Raw genomic sequence first — 21,547 nt, 5'->3', positions numbered from 1 at the left:
GGTCCCTGTGCTTCGCTGAACCTGTTCCAAGTAGGTGCTTTAGACCACTGAGCCATCTCTCCAGCCCAGTCAGTACCATTTAAACATCTAAATGAATTGATATTATTTCAGCTCATAAAATAAGCATCAGGACATCTCATAGCATCTTTTTAATTTATAAAGGGGATTTTAAATTGAGTTATGGTATGTTACGCATGGGATGTTCAAATAAGACTTTTTCAAAAAGCAGCACTCAGCCTCATATTTAATACAGGGGAGTTAGAAAAGTAGTTTTCTATTCAAGTTGACTAAATGTTCTTTACTGATTGACAGAGTAGGTGAATATTCCTACACAGTATCTGCAAGCATAATTCATGGCCTGGGGCACTGTGATTTTCAAAGCCTAGGTGGGAGGTTTCACAGTGGAGCATCCCTGCATGATCCAAGGCAGTTCTTTTCTCACTGTGTTTTGTGTATTCTGAGAACATCGTCTTAATTCCTTCTATAACCTTTACGGCCACTAGAGGATCTGCTTTTCTTGATGAGTGAATCACCAGTTCCAGGTATATATTTATTTACCTTGATCAGTGACAATCTTAAGTTTACCCAGTATTACTTACGCAAAATGGAGAAAGGTTTTTTCTCCTTCCAGCGCTAAAGGCACCATGTTGAACTACCCAAATGACAGGCTGTTTATGTGTGATCTCAATATGTTTTGTCATCTCTGCTCACATTGTATATGTTTTCTGTCAATAGAATGTACTTTTGCAAGAGGTGAGAAGCTGGTGTTTATAACTGTACTTGAATCTAGAATAAATTTAAATATATTATTAAATGACATTGACAATCACCACCATTAAGGACATTGGGAATAGCTCAACTCTAGTTCATGAATAATGTGTCATCTTAGTTTTAATAATTTACTTTAAAAAAAAATCTTTTGCCTCTCTGCTTTCTCTGTGAAGTTGCAAGATCTTTCCACCTCACCTTAGATGATTACTAGTTGCAATCCTAGAGGGCAAATATAAGTTAATGAGCTCTGAGGGAGGGGACAGAGAAGCAAGAACAAAAACAGCATATTGCCTTCAAGACTATTAATGTCCCTATGTGGAGGATGGCAACAGCTAATGTCTGGCAAGAGCAGTGGAGGAAGAAATTGCTGCAGGTTCAGGTGGGAGAGTGAGTCACCTTGAGGCAGGCACTGCTGATGAGGTTTGGAGAATAATCTTTCCATTAGGGAAAAGATCCTCCTTTGAGGCTAGGGGTGTTATTAATGTCCAGCACTTGAAGCATTTGATTTACTTCCTGTGTACTGCAAGGGAGCGAGGCATCAGGGCCCCACGTATCACAGACCCAGAGCGTTTCTGCAAGCTCGTCTATTTTCAGACAGTAGGAGGCCTTAGAATCCGAGGACAATTCTTACACATAGGATTGCATGCAGTGCATGGCTGCACCAAGCCTCAAGCTACTTGAATGAACAGATAAGTAAGTAGACACGGTAGGGAAAGCAGGCTGGTAGATGTCATGACTTAGGATTTTTTGTACAAAATATCATATTGTGTTACTTTGCAAAGTTCCTATTTATGGAGAGGTATTTTTTTTTAAACTTTAGATATTATAACAGTTACACAATGAATCATTTCTAAGGCAATCAACTGGAGAAAATATCTAGTCGTGAGTTTTATAGCGCTGGGCTTGGAATTGTGTGCCTGACCTAAATGCTAAGTCATTGCAATGAGGTATGAGCTTGCTCTAGATTAAATTTGTATATTTTATTCTTACTCACTTTTAAACACCCTTTCTTAATCCCTTATTTTTGGTTCATTTGATATGATTATCATTCCAATTTCTTGCCTCCTGAATAATAGATTCTAAATCATTCTCATTTGGTCTTTGATTCCTTATTAAGAATCCTAAAGTCTAGCGGCTAATGATGCTATTGATGCGTGGCAGGCGGCGTTCAATCAAGGACTTTTTATTGTTGCACAGTGTCTCTCTTATTCCACCCATGATTATTTTTGTGGTTTTCCAATGCATTTCTTCTTGTTATGGAATGTAAGAAGTTAAAGACACATTCACAGATAAGACATTATATGGAGAAAGTCCCTAAAATGACCTTATTCCTATTAGGTGCAATAAGTAATAATTTCTAGATGACACTTTTGTTTTTAGTGCTGAAGTCTGAACCTAGGCCTTTACAAATGCTAGACTAGTGCTCTACTATTGAAATACATATCCAATTGACTGCTTTTTCCAAAGAAGCTTTGAGTACTCATGCACCTGTGCTATTCCTTTTGGTTTACTATGTACACTCATTATCTTTTAATAAATGAAAGACTTGATGCATGGGTGGAAAGTGAATTTAGACACAGGCTAGCCAGTGAATTTGGAAGCTATAAACATTGTGTAAATTTATTGAGTGTATTTACTTTTCCAAAGAGCTGATCTCTTAAAATTTACCAGATCCCTATTTCAAGCCAGTTGTCATTGGATTTCAAATTAGGAAACAAGTCTCTAATTGGTCTTACTACAGTAGTTAACATAGTTAGATGACAGCTTAAATAACCTGTAGTCGGTTGGCTGTCTTAATTGTATAAGTGAAATTTGCAGCTTGATTGGAATTTTGATAACATAGAGCTACTTGTTTCATAATGAATGATGCCTTCGAATGCTCTATGGAAAGAAGGGATATTAGGTAAGTGACATTCATGGTCTATGTTTTATTCACTGAAAAACACTCTGACCAGCTATGAGGAAGTCTTGAGCTCTCAATTTTGAGACCAAATTGATGGAGTCAAACTGGATTCCTTTTTTATTCTGGGGTTTGAATTTTACAAATATGTGCATACCTGATACATACTTCACCTGATTATGGTATCAGGTGAAAGAACTGATACCATTTACACTTCAAATGAAAGATATAATGTAGTTACACTCCATGAGAGAGACAAGTAATCATCTAGCTGTCATAAACTTTTCTCAAATCTGACTAATGCTTTTGCAACAGAACATGGCTTAAAAGGGGCCACACAATAGAATGAATGAATAAAGCTCTTAGTTATAAATTCCTACCATGGTCCCATGTGTCTCTCTTGTCTTGACTTACTAATAAATATAATAGAAAATTAATGAAATCAGTTACATGTAAACATATTTTAAACAGAGTGGCTCCAGGAGCTAGAACTGCAAATAGCTAAGTTTATTTGCATATCTTCATAGCGTACACAGGCTACAGGGAGCCAGGTCCAGGCAGAAAGTATGCAGCTGGAAGTACCCATGGCGTTTGATGACTTCCTTCTTACCCACAGAGCACAAGGCCTAGGGTCTTGGCTGTGGCTGTTTCATCTTCAGTCATGAGTATCCTACAACATTTTCCTCTAGAGTGACTTTATGATAACCCTCTCTGGCTGTGTTAATCAAAAATTGCAATCCAATTTATTCTTGTTCCTTATTTTAAAAATCACTTTTGAATATAGTGTGTAATTATCTTATTTATTATTTACAGAATTTATTTCTTTCTCTTTTTGCTTAACTCTTAATGCCTTAAAACTAGTTCTTCACTGGTACATCCTAGAGAATATTTGGCACATAAAAGGCATTTGGTATAAGGGTTAAAATTTTAATAAATGTGTCAAGTAAAAATAAATATATATTTTAAAATTCTGATAAAAATATTATATATATATATATATATATATATTACACACTTTGTTATACAATGTTCTAAATTCTTTACATGTTCATATGCAATTGTCTTGCTTTATTCTTAAAATAATCCTATGGGTAGGTTGCATTATCTCTGTTTTAAATATGAAATGTAGACCATTATATAGACTAAATATAAACTATTCAGAAACAGTCAACCCTGACTCAGAGCACTGCAGCTAAGTACTTTGCAGGTGGGATCATCTGTTTCTATTTACCAAATGAAAATATCATTTAAGATTCTCCACCTCACTATGGTCTGATTTTATCCGCCCCTATCAATCTGTTGATTACTAATAGACTTTCAAAATACTGCTTTGGTGAGGATAAAAAAATGTTTCTGATTAAAATTAAGTAGAAATGGTAGTTTCAACATCAACCTCTTAGAATATTGTGTTCCTTCTTGTTGGAACAAATATTTCTACAGAGAACTATGTGCCAGGCATATTACTACTGTTTGTGATTCAACAGCACACAGAAAACATGGCCTCTGTTGGTGTTCTTGAGAGTGAGAGTTAGCCTCACTTTTTCTGTGAAGTTCCCTACTGGTGTTTTATCAGGAATCTGTCTTCTCTTTATAAGATGTGTCCAGAATCTGATAGTGTGTGATGCAATTTTCTGCCACTGTGCTGGACTGAGCCCCTCTTATCTCACACATGGGTTTGGCAATAGTTTCCTACTAGATTTTTCTTGATTTTCGTCTTCTCATCCTTCCACTTGGTCTGTATCAATAGAACAAAGTGATGTTCTCAGCATGCAGACCAGTCCATGTTCGTTTCCTACTAGAAATTCCACAGTGGCTGTGTCTCACAGACCTAATGTGTACACCCAACATGGCCTCCCTCTCCACACTCAGCTCACTTTTCCTCTCACCCTCTGCACTTCAGCAGCAGTGACTTCCTTCCTACCCACAGAGTACAAGGCCAAGGGTCTTGGCTGTGGCTGTTTCATCTTCAGTCATGAGTATCCTATAAGATTTTCCTCTAGAGTGACTTTATGATACCCTCTCTGGCTGTGTTAATCAAAAATCACAATCCAATTTATTCTTGTTCTTTATTTTAAAAATCACTTTTGAATATAGTGTGTAATTTGTCTTATTTATATTTACAGAATTTATTTCTTTCTCTTTTTGCTTAACTCTTAATGCCTTAAAACTAGTTCTTCACTGGTACATCCTAGGGAATATTTGGCATATAGAAAGCATTCGATATAAGGGTTAAAGTTTTAATAAATGTGTCAAGTAAAAATAAATATATATTTCAAAATTCTGATAAAATATTATATATATATATTACACACTTTGTTATACAATATTCTAAATTCTTTACATGTTCATATACAATGATCTTGCTTTATTCTTAAAAAAATCCTATGGGTAGGTTGCATTATCTCTGCTTTAAATATGAAATATAGATGTGGAAATCAAAACTTTCCAAAGTCATATGCCAATAAATAGTAAAGCTGATGTTCCAAGCAGGCAGCCAGGAGTCCCAAAAAGCTCTCCTCTCCTCCCCTCTCTTCTCTTCTCCTCCCCTCTTCTCCTCCCCTGCCCTCTCTTCTATTCCCCTCCCCTCCCCTTCTCTCCCCTCCTCTGCTGTCCTCCCCTTCCTTCATCAATTCTCTGTCTCTCATCAGGTCTAACTTAGTCCAGGCTAGCCGTGAACTCATTGTATAAACCAAGTTAGCCTCATATTCCCTACCTGCATGCCACAGTCTCCCAAATGTAAGGATTGCAGGAGTGTACCATAAAAGATGACTCTCTACAATTGTCTTTACAGATATAAAGAAAATACAGAGGTATCAGGGAAATGATCTTGTATAAAATATCAGCTAAGGTTTCTCAACGAAATGACTATAAGTTGTGGTAAGAAAGGTATCATTTAGTTTTTCTGGTAAAATGCTTTTATAAATCATCTCACCTTTTGAGAATGACATGAGTGGAACTCTCCAAAGTGAAGATTAATTTGTGGCCTATTCAATTAATGTAACCAGGTATGTTAGATTTTTAATGGCCTCACCTTCTCTTTTCTAAATTATGATATCCAGAAAAGATGATATTGGACCAAATGACAGCTCAGTGGTCTAAGTGCCTGCCTAGGCCAGCACAAGGACCCAAGTTCAACGCCTCCCCGGCTTATCCCCACCCCCATATCACATACTATACTGGCCCTGCACTGGGCATACTGATTCGACCACTAAGACCTAGTGTGGTGGTGCATGCCTATAATCTCATTGCTGGGGAAGCTGAAACAGGAGGATCACTATGAGTCCAAGCTGTGTAGTGACACCTTATACCAAATACCAAAAGCATAAAATTAAGAAAAAATTGATGCCAAAAGGCTGAAATCATCTTGCGGTTTGACCATCTTGTGTAAAAAGTTACTCACATACATTGTATAAATTAAACATAATGTCATTCAGTTTTTTTTAAAACATAGGACAATATTTACATTAACAAGATGAAATTGTGGGGAGATGCTGTGGCTTCTGTTAAGTAGCCTGGAAAGCATTGCTATTCATGTGTTGGAGGATGGAGTCCTGTGATTGCGTGGGCTGCACTAGCAGGACTAGAGCTTTAGGAAGAGACTAATTGGTTCCTGGAGGTGGCTTTACGTACTTTGGGAAAGGCCTCAATTATAAATATTCTGAGAACTAACAGCATGAGGTAGTGGGTAGACCTCTCGCTTACATCCCCATGCTTAGCTGTCAATAAAGTAACTAGAGCGTGCACACACCGGGACTCAGCAGAGGGTGGCATCGGCTTTCTTCCTCCCTGTACCTGTGTGTGTTTCTTTCCATGCTCAGGGAACTCCCATGGGCATTCCCATATGCTTCTAGAACCTTCCCTTAGGCATACCTAGAAAACCACAGAGGGCTTCTAAGCACTGTGATATAATACACTCTCCTAAACATCTCGTGTTCACATTACTTCAGCTGTTAGGTGAGTTCTACACCACTAACGTTGCTAAATACCACTGACAGAAAGAGGACTTTCATACCACACACAGAGCAGCTGATAAGGCACCCTCCTGGGGAGGGTCCTCAGCAGGGCGGAACTACAACTGTAGGGACCAGAATTCATAGGTGCTAGTTTACTTCAGTCAATACCTTCTTAGCAAGTTGCTAGTGAAAGACATTTTTTTTTCAATGTCTACCTTTAAAATATGTTATATCTTTAGAATGAATATTGCATGTACCCATTGGTAATATTAGGCAGGGGTTCACATTTTACAAACTGGTCTTTTGATGATGGTGGTAAAATCAAGAATTTAATCCTAATTTATCTCAGAAGGCTAATTGGTAATCCTAATGAATTCTCTTCTGTAGCAAACCAGGTTCAGAAATTCTCTCTTCAAATAGGACTTATTTTTCTGAACACATCTAAATATCCTCCCTTGAAAACCTCTTGTTCCAATCTCAACCAGTTGACAGTTGATGTCCTAGGTCCTTGTCTGATTGAATGTATAGAAAATGAGTGTATTAGGTATATTCTATCACAGTGTTAAAATCCTTTATTCAATATATATATATATATATATATATATATATATATATCTTTTTAAAACACTTTGATAGATTTAGAGACATAGCAATGAAAATAAAGTTAATCTTACATTTATGAAATATATGATTAAATAATGTATAAAGTAAAATTGGGGTGAGAGGTATTAGAAATTATACTATGTTGTTGGAAAGAGTAACAATAGACAAAGTAAGGAGAATAAGAGAAACTTTTCTGAGGAACTGTCATTTTAGCTGAAGTCTGATAAATGAAAATGGTTTATTCAGGTCAGGAGAAGGGGAAGAATTTTCAAGGCAAATAGAATTAACTGCAAAATAAGAGGGAGGAGAGGTCTTTCATTCTGCATTGTAGCAAGTAAAGAAGTAAAAGAAAGTCAGTGTGTAGTTTATAAAAATTCCTTTCAGATGGATATGAATTTACTTTTTGTTTCTTTGTAGAACACAATGATTAGAATAATGTTTATACTTAGTAGATGCTCATAATAATATCCTAAAGGACGTCTAGTAATTGGAAATAACTGATAATGAACTTACCCTTGTATGTGAAATGGTTAGAACAATTAGATCAAATGCATAAGACAATTGATTTAAACTTTGGAGCAGAGTCACGCTATCATCCTTGAGATAAAGAAGTATGTGTGGTCGGAGTTTCACATGAACTCTGGTTTTTCCCTGGGACACTTGGTGCAAATGAGCAAAAGGAAGATGAGTTCCCATTAGGGAGTACAGTGCCCCTCAACCAAAGAGATAGATACTAGAGTCAGAGGCTGAGAAGGCCGCTGAAACTGGATGGGCCTTGTGTGGAAAGCAAAGGTTTCTTTCCCTATAGCAAGGCTCTACCCCAGAAGTTTTCATGAGGGTTCAACTTGAGACTGAGAAATTATTCAAGGAAACTACATTCAAAAGATCTAGCAGACTGTTTTCTAGGGACCTGAAAGCAGTGGAGGGATATTGAAGGTTATACATGCCTAACAGTTGTCAGAATTTGGGACAGTGACCATTTGGGAGTTGAGGATTCACTGGGTGATTCGAGATTTTTATTAAAAGCCCAGAAATACCATGTCCTAGGAACAGAGAACAATCCCAGACCTGATGAAAAGCTGAGATTCTATGAACAGCATTCACGGAGGTTGAGCGCGATCAGGGAATTCTATCAGTTAAGCACCTATAAAACAAAATGCGACAGAATTAAAATGAAGACTGATGAAAGCAAATCAGCTGCAAAAATATCTACACAATATAACATTTGTAGCCAGAATAATAAGCAGGAAAATGTTATTTATAATAAGGAAAAAAGAAAAAAGAAGCCAAAATACTAAAATTTATAGATGTTAGACATGTAGATATGGATTTTAAGATAGCTATTCTCAATGAACTCAAAGATTTCAAAAAAAAGGTGGACAATGACATATGAAACAATATTAAGCAAAAGTAAGAACTTTTAAGATCCTAGAAATTAAATCAATGTACATCCAAAAAAATGCTAAAAGAATAACTGAAAATTATCCCAATTTGATGAAAAACAATACCACACAGACTGAAAGTTTAACAGACCCTCAGTCAGTTATAAAGGGATATGAATGACTTCATATAAATAAATTTGAGAAATTAGATGAAATACAAAAAATCCTAGAACAACAGAAATTCTAAAACTGACATAAAAATGAACATAAAATCTTAATAATCTCTGTCTAATGAAGAAATATAATTCATAACTAAGTGCTTTCCTACAAAAACCCCTGAAGTCCAAATAGGTTCACTGGTGAATTCTGTGAGATATTTAATAATGATTATTATTAATTTTATACAAACTATTTTAGAGAAAAAAAGATAGAAGCACTACTATTTCTTTGTATGAGTTCAGCATGATCATAAAACTGACACAGTGAGGACATAAAAATGAAATTATACACTGATATGCATCTTAGATGTATAGTTATAAATTTTTGAACAAATATTAGCAAAAAGAATTCAGCATTAAATGGAGAGAGAACACAGAACAATCAGGTGGAATTCCTGATACCATGCTAATGTTATGACAAGATTTTTTAAAAATCAATCTTATTAAACAAAGAGTAAAAATCACACAATTATCTTAATTATCTTACTTGAAGCAAAAAAGAAGCACTTGATGACATACAGCATTCATTCATGACAAGCTCTCACTCTAGTATGCACAGATAGCACTGCATCAATTTATAAATACTATCTGTAAAAAAATTCACCTAAAATTAAAATTGAAGAGTGCAATGCTTTTTTCTTCAATGCTAAGAGAATGGCAGGAATTTCATTGTTATCACTTATGACACTGCATTAAAATTCCTACCACATGCAGTGCTGTCCCCGTCCCCAGGACACACCGAGACAGCAAGTGAGACTGGGCGTGGTAGTGCGTGCCCATAATCCCAGCTCTTGGGAGGCTACAAACAGGCTGATCACTATGAGTATGATCTAATAGTGACACCCTGAACACCCTGTAGACCCTTCCCCCAATACAATAATAATAATAATAATAATAATAATAATAAATAAATTAATTAATTAAATTCCCACACAAACAAATAAAGCATATAAAAGAGAAAATAACATAAATATTACAATGAAGTCAAGACATATGTCACTTCACAAATGACATGATCCCAGCATTATATATGTACAACATCCTATGAAACCTGAAAAGGGCACTATAGCTTGTGAATTGATTTTTTTAAAGATCTTAAGGTAAAATAAAGTTAATCTATAGAAATCAATTGATTTTATATGTTTTTTTAATTTTATTGAGAAAAAATTGCAATGTGACAGCTTCTAAACAGGTTGGTAGGAGAGGTACAACAATTAATACATTGCATATTGTTGTCTTTGTAGTAGTCATTCATAGCACAAGATGCAGACATGATTTTCTGTCCAAACACTATTAGTACAAATCTTCTTATTGAATTAAGAGAAAGTAGCTATATATCTATCCTAACCATTTTGTATATACAAATACAAAATTGTCCTTCATTTATATCACCATTTTTGCTCAGTTTTGTCAGAGATGGGTATTCCATTGCCATCCAAATATTGTGGTGCTTGAATTCAGCAAAATATTCCAATATAGTCCAGTAGTCCACAATAGTAGCAGGTTATTCACAGGAATGGCAGTGTCCGAAACTGATGACTTGAGCCTTCCACAGCTCAGCATATTAACATGGCTTCACTTTTCATACCTCATTTCTACACCTTTCTGCTAGATGGTTAAGACCAAGATAAAGAGATACCTATATAGCAAAAAATGTAACTTTTGTATCTGACACGGTCAGTCAAATCCCCTCAGCACTTATCCCAAAACAATGTTGACAGCAACTATTTGGAAAATAGCAGAAGAGATTTATTAGCATCAAATAGCATAAAATACCTTAAATATTTAGAAATTTATTTCCAGATTATATTAAGAATACTTAGGAGCCGGAGAGATAGCTCATTAAAATAAGTGCTTGCGTGGTAAGCACAAGGGCCTGAGTTCAATCCCTGGTACCACAAAAAAAAAAAAAAAAAAAAAAAAAAGTAGAACTAAATAACAAAAAAGCAAACCCACATTTAAAAGGTAAATATCTTAAATGAACATTTGCATATACATGGACAAAGTATGTAAAAATGTATATATTTTGTACATTTATAATATAGTGAATTATGTGGCAAATTAAAAATACAATGTTATACTACTTTAATGCCTTCAAAATGGTGCAGAATAAAAACAAAGACAATACTATATGTTGACAAAGTTGACAGTAGCGATCAAATTTTATAACTTAGTTATGAGACTAATAACTCAGTTTGTAATAACTTTTATCACTCAGTTTGTGAACTGATATATTTTAAATATGTTTTGTTATCTCCTTATAAAGTGAACTTTGTATCTATTGCATGACTTAACATTTCCACCTGCTGGCATTTTGTTACTTTCTTATTGCTGATTGTAAATAATTACAAATTTAGTGAATTAAATCAAAACAAAGTTATTATCTTATAGTTTTAGAATTCAAATGAAATTTTGATTAAATCAAGTGTGAACAGAGTTGCAGATCTTAAGGGAAAATTTATACTTTTGTGTTTTCCCAGGGTGCCCAGTCTTAGTTCGTGATCTCTTTCAACCTTCAAAGGCAACACTGTCCAGCCAAGTTCTCCTCATCACCTCCCTTCGTGTCACTCTTCTGCTTCCCTCATTTGTATTTAAGGATGCTTGTGACTACATTTGTCACTGTGGATTAGCTGGGACTGACACCTATTTTTAAGTCTAGCTGATCAGTAACATTAATTCTACCTGTTACTTGAATTCCCTTCTGTAATGTGACTGATATAGTTACAAGTTCTAAGAATGAGATAACATCTTTGATACACCACTATTCTGCCCACCACTGGTATTTATCCAGAAGAATTTATTCAGAAGAAATGAAAGCATGCATTTATGATAAACTTGTACAAGTTTGATTGAAAGGGACAGTCAAATAGCTCAGCAGATTAAAGGGCATGCTTAGGCAAATGCTGGGGCCAGGAGTTTGATCTCCTGGCCTGCCATGCAGGTCCCACCCCAGGGGCATGCTGAGAAGGCAATTGAGATTGGACATGGTGGCACACACCTGCAATCCCAACAGTTGGGAGACTGTAAACAGAAGGATCACTATCAGTCCGATCTATGCAGTGAGACCCTGCATGCCCTGTACACTCTGTCCTAGACTAAATAAATAAATAAAGTTTGATTGAAATAGCTTTGTTCATAATAACTTAAAACTAGAAACAACTTCAATGTTCATCAAGGCAGCAAATTTTAGTAAATTATTAAGATGAGAAGCTTCTTAGAATTGTGAAACAGAAAATGATTCAACTGATGTATTAAACAACCCTAAAACATTATATTGAACAACAAAAGTAAGACAAACTAAATAGTATGTACGTTCATTTTTTTGACATGTAAGAAAAGTAAATTCATCTGTGGTTATAAAAAGAAGAATGATAGTGCCTTTTGGGGGAAAACATTGAATGAAAGAGGGTATGAAGGGGAAATTTCTAAGGTAGATGATAAAAATATAGTTTTGAATGAACTTGCTTTTACGCAAGTGTGATGTTTATGTATATATTGGTATTAAGATAGGTGCACTTCAGTGTGTGTAAAACTTACGCAATAAAACAAATTTTAAAATACTAAGAAGTGAACAGCACACCTACATTTATATAATTATACAAAACAAATGAAGGGAAGGAAGGAAAGGAAGAAGAAAGGAAGGGCGGGTAGTGGTCAAAATACATTACTGCTTGTTGCTCTGAACTTACAAATTCAATTTATTAAATATGTTTTATGTTAAAATTTGAAGTCTGTCTAAATAATTACAACCAATTTTAACATGTACATTCCATATTTTTATCTTGTTGGAGATAATTTAGAGCTTTTTAAAAATGTAAATCACATTCAATTTTTGAAATTTCAGAGGTGAAAATGTTGTAAAATGTTCCCCTGTGACACAATGAGGTTACAGTTAGATGTATAAAGCAAAGCCAGGGACCTTACTGGCACTGACTAAATAGATTATGAGGCCTCTCCAAAACCCCCATACTGCAAATTCTCTGGTGTCCCATTGCTGTCAGAGTTCCATGTTGAGCTGGAACGTTTGCTGACTCCCTCATCAAAGATCACTCAGACTTGACTTCCTAGGGCCAGGACAGATGCTGATTTGAATGACAGATGTAGTGTTCTGGCCAGAATTCACTCCTGTCAACATCCAGAGTTTACACCAGTTTGGGCTTTTACTGATTTAACTTTTCTTTTTCCCTCAAAAGTGTCCTCAATGGTAAAAACATTCCTGGCTGGTTGAGGATTTTGTACATGGATTTGCCATTTGCAAATGTTTACTCTACTGAGCCATCTCCTTGTCTTATGTCTGAATCTAAGTAATGCAGTCTAACATGCCCAGCTTGAAGCACTAATACACATAAAAGATAAATGTTACTGCAGTGTCAAGAAAATTAACTATAATAAGATAAATTCACCAGCCAAGTTTCCTCAATAAAATACTTGATCAATAAAGATAATTTAGTACCTACTTTGTCTCCCCCTAAATGTCCTGAATAGAACTTTGGCACACAGGAGATGGCAGAGATGTTCCTGAGATGGGACATCCCTGTGATTATTTTCCGCAGCCAATTTCCTGGAGAGTCCATGAGGTCAAGATACCGGTTAGTGTTGAACATGGTGAAGTATAGTGATGGAATCAATGTATGCTTTGGGTGACCTGGAAAGTTCTGTGAAAATAAAGTTCTCAACAATTCCAAAAGCGAGTACCACACATGCGTTAGAACGAATCATAAACAGGTAACCATGAAATGAAAAGTCTGAAGTACACGATAGGTGAGTTGCTAATGCACACGATCTCAGCCTTCCGGAATTTGGAAAATTGAGGCAAAAGATTCACAATTTGAGCCCAGCCTTGGCAAGTTGGGACACAACAAAGACAAATATTTTTGCAAAGAAGAAGAGAACCAAGAATTGAAGAATGCATGGAGGAATGCTTAAGAGAAAATAAAAAGATTTTAAGATGTGTGATGTACACATACCAGCTCGCCATGATGACCGTAGTCATTATGTACCACAGAACTGTACTAGAGAAAATAAGAATATTTTTAAGGGTTTGGGATGTAGTTAAATGTGAACCCCTGGGTTCAATCCCCATTACAAAAAAAATAATAAATAAAACAAAAAACACAAAAAATAAAAATATCCTTGAGAAACACAAAGGAAATAGCAGTGTTGAGAAATCTCAATGAACAATATTACAAAATCTGAGATTGAAAGCAGAGATTAAATGAGGTGGAAAAATCATGGTGAACTTGGCCACTAGCTTGACATGAGTACTGATAATCACCCCCATTTGCATAGATTGAAAAGGTCAGTAGAAAGGGATGACTGGTATAGAGAGATAATTTACACATTTTTGAAGGACATTTACTTTATCTCACTACCAATACACGGAGTAAGTATCTTTCAAACTTCTCTTCAAGTTACTTCTCTAGGAAAAAAAATCTTTTTAACTCCTATGAAGGAAAGCTTTGATTTGTTGAATGACAGTCAGCACACATTTTCATTCTTATGATCCAAGTGAAAATACATTGAAACTAGAGAGGTTAACAGGAGGAAGTACTGGATCTCTACTCCTTTCAGGGTGAGAATACCTGGAAGCAGAGGACAAGGCAGCAGCGGAAATGAGAAAATGAAATGGTCATGTTCCAGAGACCCACATCAGGTACCCCTTGAGAATGAGGATTAATTAGAGCATTCAATGCCCCTAACTCCTCCAGGTCCCCTCTGTTGCTGAGCCAATACGTTTCCGGGGACAGGTGACCTAGGGCCTCGCACACACGGGGAAGATCTTTGAACACTGTGCTATGGCACTAAAGACCTGTTAGAAAGGTACATTTGTTGCAAGGCAAAAAGAAAACAACAACAACAATGATAACAAAAACATATTTGCAGTGTCCTTCCCAATGCCTAAGACAAAAAATGCAAAAAGAAAAGCATGTAGAACATTCAACAAAGATACGAAAAATCTGAAAAATAATTTCAAATAGACTTAGTTCACATTTGAAGCAACAATAGGTGTGAATTTATACCTAGTTCACACTTTAAAATTAATTACTTAGCTATAAATCGAACAACCCATGTGAATTCATATATTAAAATTTAAAATATACTGATGAAAGAATTTGTTAAACCACCAAAAACTGAAAGATATATTTGTAGATTATAAGCCCTTATCCTTTTCATGTGTCAGACTAAAATCAAAATGGATCAAAGATCTAAATGTTAAATCAGAAAAAAATAATGGAAAATAAAATAGAACTCTTAAAGTCATGGGTATAGGCAAGGACTTTCTCAACAGAAACTTAGTTGCATAGAGAAAAATACAGAAAACCAACACATGGAATCATATCAAATTAGAAAGCTTCTATACAGCAAAGGAAACCACCAATAGAGTGAAAAAACAACTTATAGAAGAATAAAAAAAATTGCTAGCTGTTTCTCAGAAGTCAAATATCCAAAATATAGAAACTTTTTCAAGATTTAGACACCACCAGAATGAAAGGACCAATAAAAAAATGGGCAAGTGAAATGAAGACATTTTGCAGAAGTACCACAAATGGTCAATATTTGAAGAAATATTCAACATCACTGGCCATTAGAGAAATGCAAACTACAACAATACTGCGATTCCATGTTACCCCTAAAAGAATGGCAATAATAAAAAAAAAATCAAATAATACCAAATTCTGGCAAGGCTGTGGAACAAAAGGAACACATCTACATTGTTAGGAGGAATGTAAATTATTACAACCACTATGGAAATCAGTCTGGAGATTCAGAAAAAAAAAAAAACCCAAAAAATCCACTGGGAATTTCACTTGGCCCAGCAATTTCTCTTCTAGCTGTTTTCCTCAAGGAGTTAAAGACAACATATTGTTTATCCATGATTATAGCAGCACAATTTATAAGAGCTAAATCTTAGAAGTGGCCTCTATGCCCATCAACAGTTGAATGATAAAGGAAAAGTGTCAGGTACCCACTGCAGTACTAATCAGGCATAAAGATTAATGCAAGCCAGTTGTAGGAAAACAGATGCACCTTCCAACCATAATATCTAGTGAAATAAATCACACATGCAAGCTTTAATATCACATGGTTTTTCTTATTTTAGAATGTCAAATACTAAAGATAATTTTTACTGTGTAAAGAGAATAAAAAAATAGTAAAGGAAAAAAAGTGGGTGTGAGGGAGAGAGAGCTCAACCAGCGAAGCACCTGCTTAAGCGAGCACACGGACCAGGCGGGCACTGCACACCGCGCCAGCCTCGGCTCAGGCACGCTGAGTGGGCAGAGAGACCAGGCATGGTGGTGCAGGCCTGTAATCTCCGTGCAGGGGAGGCTGAAAACAGGAGGATCACTACTAGTCAGAGCTGCATAGTGAGACCCTGTACCAAATACAATAAAAAAGTAAAGAAAAAAAAAACACTAGTAATGACACATAATTTCACTAAAAAAAAAAATATATAGTCATTCAACAATGGTTGTTACATTGCATATTGTCATCTTCTAATTAGCTGTTCATATTATCAGATGTAAACATGCAAAATTGGTCAAACAATTAAAAAGAAGGAAAGAATGCATTAGCTATTCCTTTCATCAGGCCACGAGAAATCAGCAGCACAATCATCCCAGCTATCCTGTATACATACGTATATATTTTCCCTTCTTTCTTTTCTCCTTTCCCTCATCCCACTTGTTCCTTCACTTTGAGCGGTTTCCTTTCCTTCCACAGTATCAACCGTACCTTTCAGGTTTTATGGACCCTTTCAGGTTCTTAACCTTGGCAGTGGCTCGAGTGCTCATCAACTGAGGAAAGGATAAAAAGGATGTGGTAAAACGGTGTATTACTTGGCTATAAAAAAAAAAAGCTAGTGGCTTTTATAAGTAAGTGGATTCAACTGGAGACCACACTCATAAGTGAAATAAATCAGATCTGCATGCATAAACACTGCATTGTCTCCCAGATAGTAAATACAGATTAAAATAAAATACAGGTCATAGGAAGGAGGGAGAGTTGGGCCATTCTCAAGAGGGAAACAAATCAAGAACTGAGGGGGTGGCAGGGAAAGGGATGAAGAAAGGGATTAAGATGTGATAAGTATGTGTACCAACCTCTCACAGGGAATGTGGACACTATTGCTGCAAGCATGTACTAGTGTAAAAAAATACCTGAGAACATGAAAAATAAGCATCAATATTGAAAATTTCTTCTTTTAGATTGAATCTTTAGGTTCAACGTAATTTCATTTAAAAAATAAAGAACAATTTTTTTTAAACAGAAATTGCCAAGTTGATTCTAAAATTTATAGAAAAGACAAAGGAAGTAGAGTGTAAAAGGTATTTGTTTTTTGAAATAAACAATTTGGAAAACACACAAGCTATGTTTGAAAACTTACAGATAGGATGCTGCTGGGAAGGTGGACATGTAATAATACAACAGAATTTAGAAATAGGTTTACACAATGCAGTTAGCTGACTTTAGCTGAAAGTGCAAATCCAATCCACTCTGGAAAGTATATTATATTATATAAATTATGGTGGAGAAATTGGTCATTTACAGGGAAAAATACGAATTTCAACCTACATGAAAATTCACTTAAAATAGATTATACACCTTCACTTAGCATGTAGTTTAATTGAACTTCAAGAAAAAATTTAGAATAGTGTCCTGAGTTTAGATATTACACTAAAGTGAAGGTTCCCCCAAACAAGAGGTGGTAGCTACCATTTTCTCAAGATGAAAGTGTATTGTTCTATAAAAAATGTAGTTAAGAGAATGAAAATAGAAAGCCTGCTTGGAAGAAACTATTTTCAAATCACATATCTGACAAGGGCATATTTCTAGAACATATGAAGAACTCTCAAAACTCAGAAATAAAGAAACAAAACAATCCATCAGAGAGATACCCAAAAAATATGAACAAACACATCACTAAAGAAAACACACAGATGGAAAGTGAGGACAAGGAAATAATAATTATTAAGGAAATTAAATTAAAATTAAAATCTCATAAGATATATCTCATATTAGAATGTCTAATATAATAACTAAAATTTTTGAAGCAAAATAATAATTACTCAGAACACCTGGTATTCATATAATTTTTCAATGGAATAAGAAATATTGCAGCAAAGAAAACTGTTAGGCAGTTACTTACAAACTTAAAAATCCAGTTGGCATATTATCCAGCAATCACATTCCCAAGTACTTAACTAAGAGAAAATTTGTTTTCACACAAAAATTCTTATGTGGATATTTGTTATCAGTTTTATTCAATGTTAGAAATAAGTGGAAACAACTCAGATATCCTTCACTCAGCTGTGAAATACATAAACAAGCTGCAGTACATTCATACGATGTTGCGTTAGTCATCAGTTAAGACAATGAATAATGTCTTCATCCAAAAATATGGATTAACTTTAAATGTACTAAAAAAAAGGAAAAGAAGCCTTGTACCACTATATAACATTATGGAAAAAGTTGTTCTGTGGGGATGAAAGAAAGATCAAAATGTCAAGGTTCAAGGCCAGCCTGCCAAGTTCAAGGTCCTACATTCACTTTTTAGTACCAAACAAACAAACAAACAGCCAACGTTTGAAAGGCAGAAGGAGGCGATCACAACAAATGATCATATATGGGGATTTCTAAACTTTTGGAACTTTTCTGTGTGGAACAGTCACAGAAAATGCATTATTTCTTGGACTTTTGAAAGCTCACAGGCGTATGTTCCATGAAAAATAAATATCACTATCCTCAAATTTAAAAAACCAACAAGAATGAGATAAGAAATATGAATTGCACTCTATGGAAAATGAAATTAAGTACATTATGAAAGAATAGAGGGTAGAAAATAAATTAACACAGATAAGTAATTTTGAAAAAAATTCTTTCTTTTATTTATTTATGTATTTGTTTTGTATGAGACAGGGTCATGCTATGTAGTGCAGCCTGGCCTTGAACTCACTTGTGTAACCCAGGGTGGCCTCCAACTCATGGCAAACCTCCTTCCTTAGGCTCAGGAGTGCTGGAACTACAGGTGTGTGCCACACCCCTGGTTAAAGGAGCTGTTTTAGATATTACCTGAATACAGAGACATAAATAATGTTTTCTAGTACCATTGGACTCTAGTTGGTATTTTTTACTGCCAGCAATGTCATATTAGTTCTAAAACTTTATTAAAGTAATAACTTTTACTAGATTTGAGAAAATAAATAAAATATGTTGTGATGATGACAGCTAAATTAATCATTGTAGGAGGAGGAAGTTACCAACATGGAGGGAGGAAATGTTGGAATGACCCACGTCCTGACTGAAGTCAGGGTGTCGTTATGAACTCAAGAAGGCCTAAGTGGCACAACTTGAGAAACAAAATGAATACTGACAGCAATGGATAATAACTCACATAATAACTAAGTCCCCATAAAAACATACTGACATAAAAATAAAGCCAAATGAATGGGATGAGGGGTCCCACAGTATTTACTACACAAACAAGATTTACCAATTGGTGCTAAAATTAGTAAAAACATGGGTAGAAACCAGATAAGTACCTCTCTCCCTAAATATTTATTCATTATAAATCATTACTGTTCTATTTACAGTTAGTTAGAAAAATAGTAGCTTTACAGAGAGAATCTTTTGCAGATAATACCTTACATAACTGATTGCAATTAATATGATAAGTAATTTATATTGGTTTGCCCCTCCTTCTGAGAGGAACACATTGCCTCTCTGTTCCCTTCCCCCAAACCAATAACTTCAATCTAATCATAAGAAAGCCTCAAGCAAACCGAAACTGTAGTCATTCTATGAAAGTTTCAAGCTTGTGAATACAGTGTAAAACCATGTGAATAAAGAAGACCCCCCCAACACACACACACACACACACACACACACACACACACACACACACCTAATAATTAGGTTATTTCCGGTTAGAGGAGATCAAGAAGGTTTGACAACTGAATTTACTGAAGGATCCTGACTGGATCCTAGAGAAGAAAAAGCAGAAGTGTGGATGACATCTAAATACAACTTGCCTTATTTTAAAACAATGATATTGTAGCAAAGTTAATTTCTTAGCTTTGCTACTTTTTCTTTCCATAGGCAAGAGTGAGGCTGGTAAAGGTCTTATGAGGTAATCTCCTTACTACTTAGCAAATTTACTGGTAGGTTTAAATTGACCTCTAAATTTATAAAATGATAAAAATGATAAGGCACCTGTGCTTTCATATTACAGGTACCATGAAAAATATACAGCATAAAAGTATACAAAGTTTCTATGAACTTGTTTAGCGTGCTCAATTTTATATTTCAAAAGCTAATAAGCTTATTTCTGTAGTTTTTATTTTTTCAAAATGGTGAGTAAAAAGTAAAATTTTAAGCTGTGATTTATAAACTCTTTTCTTTAAGTAACAACTTGAGAGTGTAGAGTTTTTATTCCCAATAAATGAAAAAACAAATTAGATATAATCACCACCAGATTTTATCAGTTCAGTTTTAATTTTCAAAGTACTGGAGGAATCTATGTTTGCCAAGTAAATCTTTGTGCAGATAAAAATAACCTATGAACCTGGATTTTGTGAAGATGATAAAAAAAAATTGGTACTTACTGCTTTTTTTTTTTTTTTTTTACTTCATTGGACTTCAAGACAGGGATTTGATACTTTTCCTTTAACTTTTCTCATTTTCATTTTGTTATAAACTAAATACTACATTATTGAGCTAAAACAATATATAACTGTAAAATTTTTCATGATGGCACCAATGTTAACCTGAATGAATAGACAGCTTGTCTAACAAACTCATATGCAACCCCCTTGATTTGAGCTTTATTAACTACAATAAATTGTCATTTCAGAGGTTGCCAGTTATTCCATTTTAAATAGGATAGGTCTCCATTGTTTGATTTTAAAAATGTTAATTGAAACAGATGACTTTGCTGAGTTTCACATCTGCTTGAATAATACAAGGTAATCTCAGGGTAATCACAAACCAATGTGTGAAAAACAGCAGCCTATTTAATGAATAAGAAATCAACCATTTTGATTTTTAGGCTTTTATATAGAAACAACTGCAAAAATAAAATAAACTTAATTTGGATATCTTTAGATTCAGATAACAAGAAACCCCACCACTGGTGGGTTTTAAATTTGTCACTGCTTCCAGTTAATGAAAACCTTAAAAAAGCAAGTTTTTTGTATATTTCTGTCACATTTTCCTACAGTATATCCAAACCTGACAATGTCCAAAAAATGTTTTCTCTGCTACCTTTTAAATGTAAAGAAATTTTTTCAGGTCTCATTGTCCAAGATTATGCCATTTTTCCATCCCTAAGCCAACTACTGGTGATAAACCAATGTACTATCTATATTTGACTCCTAAATTAAGAATAAAGACATCTTCCATGAAAGCTGGAGACTCAGATAAAGCCACTTAGTGCTGACAAGTGGGTATTGAGTAGACAGTGTCCTGAGCATACTAAAATAAATTTCAGTTTACAAAATATTCCAGAAATGAGGACTGCATAAGCAATAAGAAAAACAAAATTCAGTATCATCAAGAGCTATGAGAAAAATATAGCCATCATTTTATGAGTGTACCCAAGCTAGAAGCTTTGGGTATTTTATAACCAGAGATGGCTTCTTGGAAAGATAACAACACACCCAGTAGAGGGAGAGAGAGAGAGAGAGAGAGAGAGAGAGAGAGAGAGAGAGAGAGAGAGAGAGA

The sequence above is a fragment of the Octodon degus genome, unplaced genomic scaffold (assembly GCF_000260255.1).
Source record: "Octodon degus isolate 3935 unplaced genomic scaffold, OctDeg1.0 scaffold00217, whole genome shotgun sequence".
In the NCBI taxonomy this organism is placed as follows: domain Eukaryota; kingdom Metazoa; phylum Chordata; class Mammalia; order Rodentia; family Octodontidae; genus Octodon; species Octodon degus.
This window is presented reverse-complemented; position numbering follows the sequence as displayed.